This window comes from Quercus robur, chromosome 8, assembly GCF_932294415.1.
Source record: "Quercus robur chromosome 8, dhQueRobu3.1, whole genome shotgun sequence".
Classification (NCBI taxonomy): Eukaryota; Viridiplantae; Streptophyta; class Magnoliopsida; order Fagales; family Fagaceae; genus Quercus; species Quercus robur.
In genome coordinates this window covers 28541786-28551408 of record NC_065541.1, presented here as the reverse complement: position 1 = coordinate 28551408, position 9623 = coordinate 28541786, and positions in this window count along the sequence as shown.

Sequence of the window (9623 nt, the reverse complement as noted above, 5' to 3'; positions counted from 1 at the left end):
ATAATAATAAAATAAAATAAAATTTCAGAGCTCACATGACCTTCCTTCACTCTTTTATTTTATTTTATTTTATTTATGGGCTTCCTTCACTCTTTTTGATGTTTCACTTTTCGGAAAATTCTTAGGTAGTCCCGGAGTATAGTGAAATGGTGCTCCCTCCTCTCACATTCATGGTGCATCTCACTATGAATTTAATGAGCGGACTCCACCATGAATGTGAGAGGAAGGAGCACTATTTTCCGTGCTCCGAGAGTACCTAAGAATTACTCTTACTTTTCAACTTTTCAGATATTATTTTTGCTCTATCTCATCTCTTTACTTCTCTGATTTGACTAGACCTTTTTTACCTTGCCTGACGGCTCTCTCACTTTCTTACATTCTCACGGTATCCTCTGATCCTATCGGCCTCTCAAGATATACTCTTCATTTTGTTCTTTGTTTCCTTTATTTTTATTTTTATTTTTACCGCGCCTACTCTAGTTTTTCACCGAATGTTCTTCTTGTTCTTCTTCTTGTTTTTTTTTTTGGTCCCCCCACTCGTCTATTCTCTTCCCTCTTTCTCTCTTACAAAATGCGTGAGAATGAAGAAAAAAAATAGAAGAAATTCAACAATGTTCAACTCCGTTTCGGAACGAAATATCAACCTCCTCCTTGCTGAAAAGAGAGACAGAGAAACCCACGCAAAGTTAGAGAGAGAGAGAGAGAGAGAGAGAGAGAGAGAGAGAGAGAGATGTGGAGAGTAAGTGATGACTTTTTTTCCTTTTTATTGTCTAGCGAGGATCAAGCATCGCTGGACTGGCGAGGCCTCCTCTCTAATGTTAAAATTGTGAGACAAAATATTGAGACTAATGTGTGAGTTTTTTTGAATCTTTAGCTATATATTTGCTGAAATATTAAAAGGACAAGGATTTCTATTGCAGCGGTTGCTGCAAGTAAGGACTTGTGTCAAAAAAAAAAAAAAAGGAGACACATGCATGGTTTTAAAACCTGGATAGTTCAATAAATCGTAAAAAGGAGAGGTTCAAGATTTTTAAGGTTGACCGAGGTCAAACCGGGGTCGAACCTTGATGACGTCATAATTAATTTAATAATAAAATAAAATAAAATAAAATAAAAAAGGTATTTAAAATATATAAATAGTTGCAAAATTGACTAAAAATATCTAAAAATAATTGAAACAGAAATTAAAATAAAATTTATTGATATTATAAGGTTAAAATAAAAATAAAATAAAATAATACAACATAAATAAGCATTAAAAAAATATTTCATAATAATCTTACAAGTCTAAATTATTTTGATTAAATAAAAAAAATTACTTTTGATTATTTTAGTAAATTCACATGCAAATGCATTATTCTTTAATCAAAATTGAATTAATCAAGGGAAATAAATTTAGTAATATTTAATAAATTGAGAGAGATGTGATAGAATAAGTTGAAAATTTAAAGCTAACATAAATCTATAATAAATATAATACACTTCATAGTTGTTCACAAGTAGCATGTGTGGTGCCTTGGTCTTGATGCTGGACTCGCCTTCTTAAATAAGGCATAAGTCTCAAGTTCTAAACTCCATGGCTCCCTTTTCTCTATTTTTAAAAAATAAAGTCAACTCTTTGACCCACTGTTCGGTCAGTTTTTCGGGTTGAACCCTAGTTCAAAAGGTTCACTCAAAATATTTAAATGCCCAGTTTTCACATATAAAAAACTGGATTGTGACCGGTTCACAAGTAAACCTGGTCGGACCGGCTGGTCCAGTCTGGTTCTGTTAACCTTGCACATATGCAAGGGTCATGTGCAACCTAACTAGGGGTGGCAATTCGTGTTCGCGAGTCGGGTTCGTGTCGTGTCGAGCAATGAGTATTTGGCTATATAAGTTGACCCGAACCGTACTTGTTTAGTAAACGTGTCAGGAATCCTCAACCCGAACACGACATGTTTATTAAACAGGTCGACCCGACTTGACATGTTTAACTCGATTAATTAACAAATCATGTAAAGGTCAATACAAATGACCCTCCTCACTCTCTCTTCTTTTTTTCTTTTTTTTTTTTTTTTCCTTGCTGCTCTCTCTCTCTTCTTCTTCTTTTTTCAAATATGGCTACAGGAGAGGTTTCAATTGCTTCAACCGGTTTCAATTGCTCCAAACTCCAACTGTACCTCTTAGCATCTACCTCCCTAGGTGCCCTAGGGACTGCCAGTTTCATCAGAATGATATGAGCTTTAAGGCTTACATGAAACTTATGGGTCACATTAAGGAGATCAACATTTAGTGGGTAGTGGAGTGGTAGCATATCTCAAGCATGGTCCATAGCTGTTGCAAGGACTGCTGTGTGACTCTAGTTGCTGCTCATACTACTCCACTTGTCGTATCTCAAGGCAATTTGGAAAGCGTCAAGGAGCTTCTCATGATGAAGGCACCTTCCACATTGCGGTGTTTACCAGTAGAATCTTAGGTAGGATTAGTGAAGCTTAGCCACGCCGTGGGTGGCGAAAGACATTTTTCCTCCTCGATACATCTATCTCACTGCGGGGTACAAGCAATGGTTGGAGGATAACATGAAGTCGATTCTGAGGGATGAGAAAGCTTACACGAAGACTAGCAAGAAAGCAAGGAGGACTGACTGACCACCTTGGTGTGCCCCATGTTTTAATTTTCTCCACTTTTATGATTCTCATGTTTTAGTTTTTGAATTTAATAAAGGATTGGAATGTTCCAAATCTTCTATGAAAACAATCTTATTGATAACGCCTTAAAATGTATACTTGTTATATATTTATGTGGTAGTTATCTCCTTATTACTATGCTTAATTTGTATAATTAAGCTATGATTTGCATTAGTCCCTATTATTTATCTTTACATAATTTCTTGAATAAGATGCCATTCATTGCGTGTAATTTTCTACTTTCAGTAAATCATGTGAAAAAGATGAGTTTGCAAGTCTGTGAGAGAATGGAGGCCAAATTAGAATTAAAGAGGAGCTAAAGGACCATGCTTAAATGTTTAAGGAGGTGCAGCTGGAGTGCTTGGGTCATCTACCATGTTTGGAAGCTTCAAATAAGGAAAGAAATCAAAGAGGCAGAATCTAAAAAGGAGTAGATTTGAGCACTGATCAGTGTTTTGGGCATATCTTTCTCCTTAAAAATCCAATTGACACAAGGCCAGATGGGTTGGAACCGTAACTCAAATATCTACAATTTTCCAGTTTTGAGTTTTTCAAAATTCACAATTTTTGAAGGCTGAAATTAACTCACAAGTTATTGCTGTAAATCTGGACGAAAATGAAAATAGTAAAAGTTTTATTTTCTTTGGACACTTGGACGTTAGGGTTTTGAAGGGAGGCTATGTAGAACGAATTTGGCAGAGAAAACCTTGTATTTTCCTTTCTCTAATGGCAGCCTAAACTCTCTCCTAGGGTTAGGGGTTATGTTTCTTCTAGACGGTATGAATATTTAATGTGAATCTTTCTAGGATTCTATCAACAACATATTTGATTGTTCAATTAGATTTCTTTTGATGTATTAGTTCTTCCATGCTTTCAATAAGTTCAATAATGTTTTTCTTATTGTTTAGATGAATTTCTAATAGTTTCAAATAGAAATTAGGTTTTAAAGTGAATGTGTTTTTTTGAAAACTTATCTAATCGCATTATTAATTTAGGTTATCATGCGTTCTTAAATTGTCTCAGTTCAACCGAATCATAAGTTTTTAATTGTATAATAACAATCAATTACGAAATATATTTTCTTAGATCACAAAGGATTTCATATCGATATAGGGAAACACCCCGATTCCCCAGTATTTACATTATTGATTTAAATCAGTTTTTATTATTATTCTTGTTAACAATCACTAAGTAAAAGTACTTTTCTTCTTTACCCAAATTGTTGTTTAATTATATTTTCTTTGAATCTATCCTGCTCCTTGTAGTTCGACCTCGATACTCCGAGAATTTTATTGCTACGATCTCTTGCACTTTGGAGTGAGCAAACACTTCATCTTTTTAATTTAAGCAATAAGAGAATCACCTTTTTATCCATGTAATTTTTGCCCATAATGTCCCTTTGGAAATTTTCGCCATGCCCATGGTCTTTTCCCCTAATTTTTGCCTAGACCACCCTTTCGGGTTTTCAATCTAGAGAAGTTCCTTTTCCTTAACTTTTGCCTAGACTGCCCTTTCGGGTTTTCAACCTAGTAGGCTCTTTTCCACTTTTTTTTAGATGTTGTATTTCCGGAGTTTATCCATGTTAATTGGGCGAAGTATCCCTTCCCCATCCAAATCTGTGATCCTTGTAGCACCTCCAGACATGATCTTCTTGATGATAAAAGGCCCAGACCACCTTGGCTTCATCTTTCCCCTTGGGTCAAAAGTCTCATCTTTGAGTACCTTTAGGACCAAATTCCCTTCTTTAAGGTTTCTTAGTTTCACCTTCTTGTTGAATGCCTTAACAATCATTTTTTGGTACCCTTGTGCATGATATTGTGCCCTAGCTCTCTTCTCATCTATCAAAGCCAATTGTTCATATCTCGCCTTAGCCCAATCCTCTTCTAGGACCTTGGTTTCCACCAATACCCTCAAAGATTGTATCTCTACCTCAATAGGAAGTACTGCCTCACTACCATAAACCAAAGAGTAAGGTGTTGCCTTAGTCGACGCACAGATAGAAGTTCTATAACTCCATAAAGCAAATGGCAGCTTCTCGGCCCAATCTTTGTATGTCACTACCATCTTGGCTAGGATATTCTTCATATTCTTATTAGCTACTTCTATGGCACCATTAGCTTGTGGTCGATATGGTGAAGACTTGTGATACTCAATGTTGTACAACTCCATGATCTTTCGAACCTTCCCCTCAAATTGGAAAAAATGGATCTCTTGGGGCACCCCAAATCAGCATATGATGTTGTTTTCTAAGAACCGAGCCACATGCTTAGCCTTCAATACGAAATAGGAGACTGCCTCCACCCACTTGGTGAAATAGTCAATTGCCACCAAAATGTATTCATGCCCATTTAAAACCTTATAAGATATCCTTCCAATCACATCTATACCCCAAACTGAGAATGGCCATAGAGAAGTCATGCTATACAACTCACTAGGCGGTACATGGTTCAAGTTGGCATGCGTTTGACAATCATTGCAACTCTTCACATAGTCCACACAATCAGTCTCCATTGTATTCCAGAAGTACCCCATCCTTAGGATTTTCTTGGCTAACATTCTTCCATTCATATGAGGGCCACAAATCCCTTGATGAACTTCTTCCATTACTCTCTTGGCTTCTTCCTTTTTCAAGCAATCATAGGATCTTCTATAGAGTTGTCCTCCACATAGGATGTATTGTGTTGCCATCATCCTAATGGAATGATATTCTCTCTTGTTGGCACCATTCAGATATGCCCCTAGTTCCAAAAACTTCACAATGTCATATTACCATGGAACTCTCTCTTCCTCTATGGTCATTACTGAAGCTTCGGTCTTCCTTTTGTGCACTTCTTCATGAATTTGCTCAATTTCCAAGGGTCGTGTCCACACTCCCTCAGGTATTTTAACCATAGAGGCTAAGGTAGCTAAGGCATCCGCAAATTGATTTTGAACTCTAGGGATGATTGTGTATTCAATTCTGTCAAAGGTCTTGGTCAAGTCCTCCACGTATTGTTGATAAGGCTTTAAATGTTCCTCCTTCACCTTCCACAACTTTTGTACTTGGGCTATAACCAAAGTTGAATCTCCAAAGACTTCGGCCTCCTTTACCCCTAATTCTTGAAGAGATTCCATTCTAGCAATACCAGCCTCATATTCAGCCATGTTATTAGTTGCTTCAAAATTCAACTTAATTACCAAAGGTATGTGAGATCCTTCGGAAGTGATCAAGAGTATTCCTATCCCATTCCTATATTGGTTTATAGCTCTGCCAAAGTACATCTTCCACGTCCCTAACTCAACATCCAAAATGTCCTCATCTAGAAAATCTTCTTTACCATCTTCCCCCTCTGTAGGATTCTTGGCGCAAAAATCTAACACAATGCTCTATTTGATAGTTTTTCTAGCCACATACTTCAAATCGAATTGTGCCAACAAGATCAACCATCTTGACAATCTTCCACTCAAAGCGGGTTTCTCAAAGAGATACTTTAATGGGTCCATTCTTGCTACCACCCATATTTGGAAAGGTAAGATGATATGTCTCAATTTCTATACGGCCTAAACAAGTGCGAAGCATGACTTTTCTATAGGAGTGTACCTAGTCTCATAACCATGGAACCTCTTGCTCAAGTTGTATATGGTCCTCTCATTCTTGTCACCATCTTCTATGCAAGCATACTTCCAACTGCATCCCCTATGATGGAAAGGTATAGGAGTAAGGGTCTTCCATGTTGTGGAGGCACTAAGATAGGTGGGTGGAGGAGATACTCCTTGATAAGTTCAAAGGTTTTTTGGCACTCATTGTTCCATGTATGTGGCTCATTCTTCCTTAGGAGTTTGAAGATGGGCTCACAAGTAGAGGTAAGCTTGGCAATGAATTGACTAATGTATTGTAATCAACCCAAGAAGCCCCTTATTTCTTTCTCACTTTTGGGTGGAGGCATCTCTAATATGGCTTTAATCTTGGATGGGTCAACTTCTATCCCTTTATCAATCACTAAGAAGTTTAGCAATTTTTTGGTGGTTGCTCCAAAGGTACACTTTTGTGGGTTCAATCTGAGCCTGTACTCTTTAATCCTTTCGAAGAACTTCCTTAAGTTTATGGTGTGGCTCCCTCTATCCTTGGATTTTACTATCATATCATCAACATACATCTCTAGCTCATTGTTCATCATATCATGTAGCAAGGCTATAGCCATCCTTTGATATGCTGCCCCAGCATTCTTAAGGCTAAATGGCATCACCATGTAACAATAGATTCCCCCTTCGATAGTGAAAGTGGTTTTGGTCATATCTTTGGAAGCCATCTTGATTTGGTTGTACCCTGAGAAACCATCCATGAAAGACATCAAGGCACTTCCTACCGTGTTATCCACCAAGACATCAATGTGAGGGAGAGGAAAGTCATCCTTAGGGCATGCCTTGTTCAAGTCCCTAAAGTCCACACATATCCTTACCTTCGCATCCTTTTTAGGTACGGGAACGACATTGGCTATCCATTTGGCTTGGTGGACGGGCTTGATGAACCCTACCTTTAATTGTTTAGTGACTTCCTCCTTAATCTTTAAGAGCCATTCGGTCCTCATTCTTCTCAACTTTTGTTTGACGGGTACCATGTGATCATGAGTATCAATGTGATGACCTATCTCAGGGTCAATTCTAGGCATATCCTCATAGGACCATGCAAATACCTCTTGAAATTCCATAAGGAGTTCTTGAAGATCTTTTCTTTCTTTTTCATTTAGAGTTGAGCCAATTTTAATTAAGCGTGGATTCTCATCATTGCCCAAACTAATAGTTTCAAGAATTGGTTCCATAGGTTCAATTCTCCTTTCCAATTGTTTATTAATTTCATTTTCAAATTCATTTGAATCATTTAAGTGCAGAATTTCAATGTTATGGGACACATTGAAGTAAGCCAAATCAGAATTCATCTTATTGAAAATATTGAAAAGTATATTGGAACTTGCTTTACAAAACTCTTTCCCCATGTTTTTAGAAAACCCAACCCAAATTCAATTATTAATGGGCCCCACAATAGGCATGATGAATTTGGAAGGATCACTTGACTTTTCATTGGTGATGGTGAACACATCCCCACTTGTCTTCATTGCTTTAGCATCCATGTAGTTCTCCCAATCGACCTCTTCTTGTATCTCTTTGATCACCATAGTAGGCTTCTCCTTAAAGGTGAGCTTTTCATTAAAGAACATTTCCTATCCTGGATACACATTTCCATCCTTGCCTACCCAAGGTTCGGTGAAGCCACAATAAGGGAAGTTTCTACCTTCCTTTATGAAGTTCCCATTATGAGTGCCAAGGTTTTTCTTGATTCCGTCATAGCCTTTAAAGAATACTAAACCTTCCCTAGTCACTTGAGTCTTGATGTTGGGGAACTCAACTACCCTTTTTCCTTCTTTTCCAAGGCCCATATCAGGCATGAATCTCATGTTCTTCACCATTGCAATCACCTCATGGCTATAATATGGGAAAAATTCAGTAGCATACCTTTCATCCTTCAACCCATAATCAGTCATATTCACGAACTCAAAGCCATTCATTTGAAGCTCGCTTCCTCCTTCCTTGAGTCCACAAACCGGTGCTAGAATCTCACAATCTCCAAGCACTATAGCAATCCCTCCTTTCCATGGGATCTTCATCTTTTGGTGTAGCGAGGAGGGGATTGCCCCTTTGGGGTGAAGCCAAGCTCTTCCCAAGAGAAGGTTGTAATTTGGGGTGATGTCCATGATATGAAATTCCACAATGGTTTCCATTGGTGCAATCTTGCAAGGAGCCTTGAAAGTACCCATAACTTTTCTTGAAGTGTTGTCATAAGCCCTTACAGTGAAGGGAGAAGGAACAATAGTCTCCATATCTAGGCCAAAAATAAGGGCAGTCCTAAAGGGACAAACATTCAAGGCGTACCCATTGTCCATAAGCACCATTAGAACCTTGGCACCCATGCATTCAATGGTGATTTGCAAGGGTCTAGTGTGAGTAGCTCCTTTGGGGGGGAGATCTTCATCGGAAAGGTAAGGAGAGGGTGTCCATTGTCAATAAGCACCATCAGAACCTTGACACCCATGCATTCAATGGTGATTTGCAAGGGTCTAGTGTGAGTAGCTCCTTTGGGGGGGAGATCTTCATTAGAAAGGCAAAGAGAGGGTGTGAGGAACCCTCGACTCCCACGAGGGACAAAACTTCTTGTGGTGTAGTTTCTATAGGTACTTCTTTCCCATTTAAGGCGTCCAAGAGAGCCTTACGGTGCTTTTGAGAGGCCATGAGCAAGCCCCATATGAACACATGAGCTTGGGTCTTCTTCAATTGCATTAAGACCTTATCTTCTTCTTCTTCTTCTTTTTCTTTTGTATCTTCTTTTCCTCTAAGTTTTGTGGGCTTGGACCCTTCCCCTAGATCTCTACCAGGGTAATCCTTTTCCAAAAATGATGGCTTGTAGTGCTTCCCACTCCTAGTGATATTTGCTACATTGTCCTCCAAAACCCTCTTCTTCAATTTCGTCACTCTTTTGGGAAATATCCCCCATATTGCTTCCTTTAAGACTTCATCTTCTTCATCTCATATTCCTTGGACTTCCATGGCATTGATATTGACATTTGTAGTTTCTATCAACTTTGAGCAATCCCACTCAATCTCATCTACTTGCACCCAATTTTGATATGGAGGAGAAGCCCTATGGTAATTGGGTGAAGGGTCCTTTCTAATATTGGGCTTGGTGATGATGTTGGGATTTGGGAGGGTTCCATTGTCTATGAGGTCTTGTATCTCGTATTTGAGGCGGAAGCAATTGTCGATTTTGTGGCCAAATTTTTGGTGGTAGTGGCAATATTCATTAAGGTTCCAAGTGGAAGGTATGGGATTAGGCATTGGTGTGGGGTCTAAAGGCTTGATGAATCCTTTAGAGGATAGGTTTTAATATGCTTGGGTGAGGGTCATTCCTAGGTCGGAGAATTC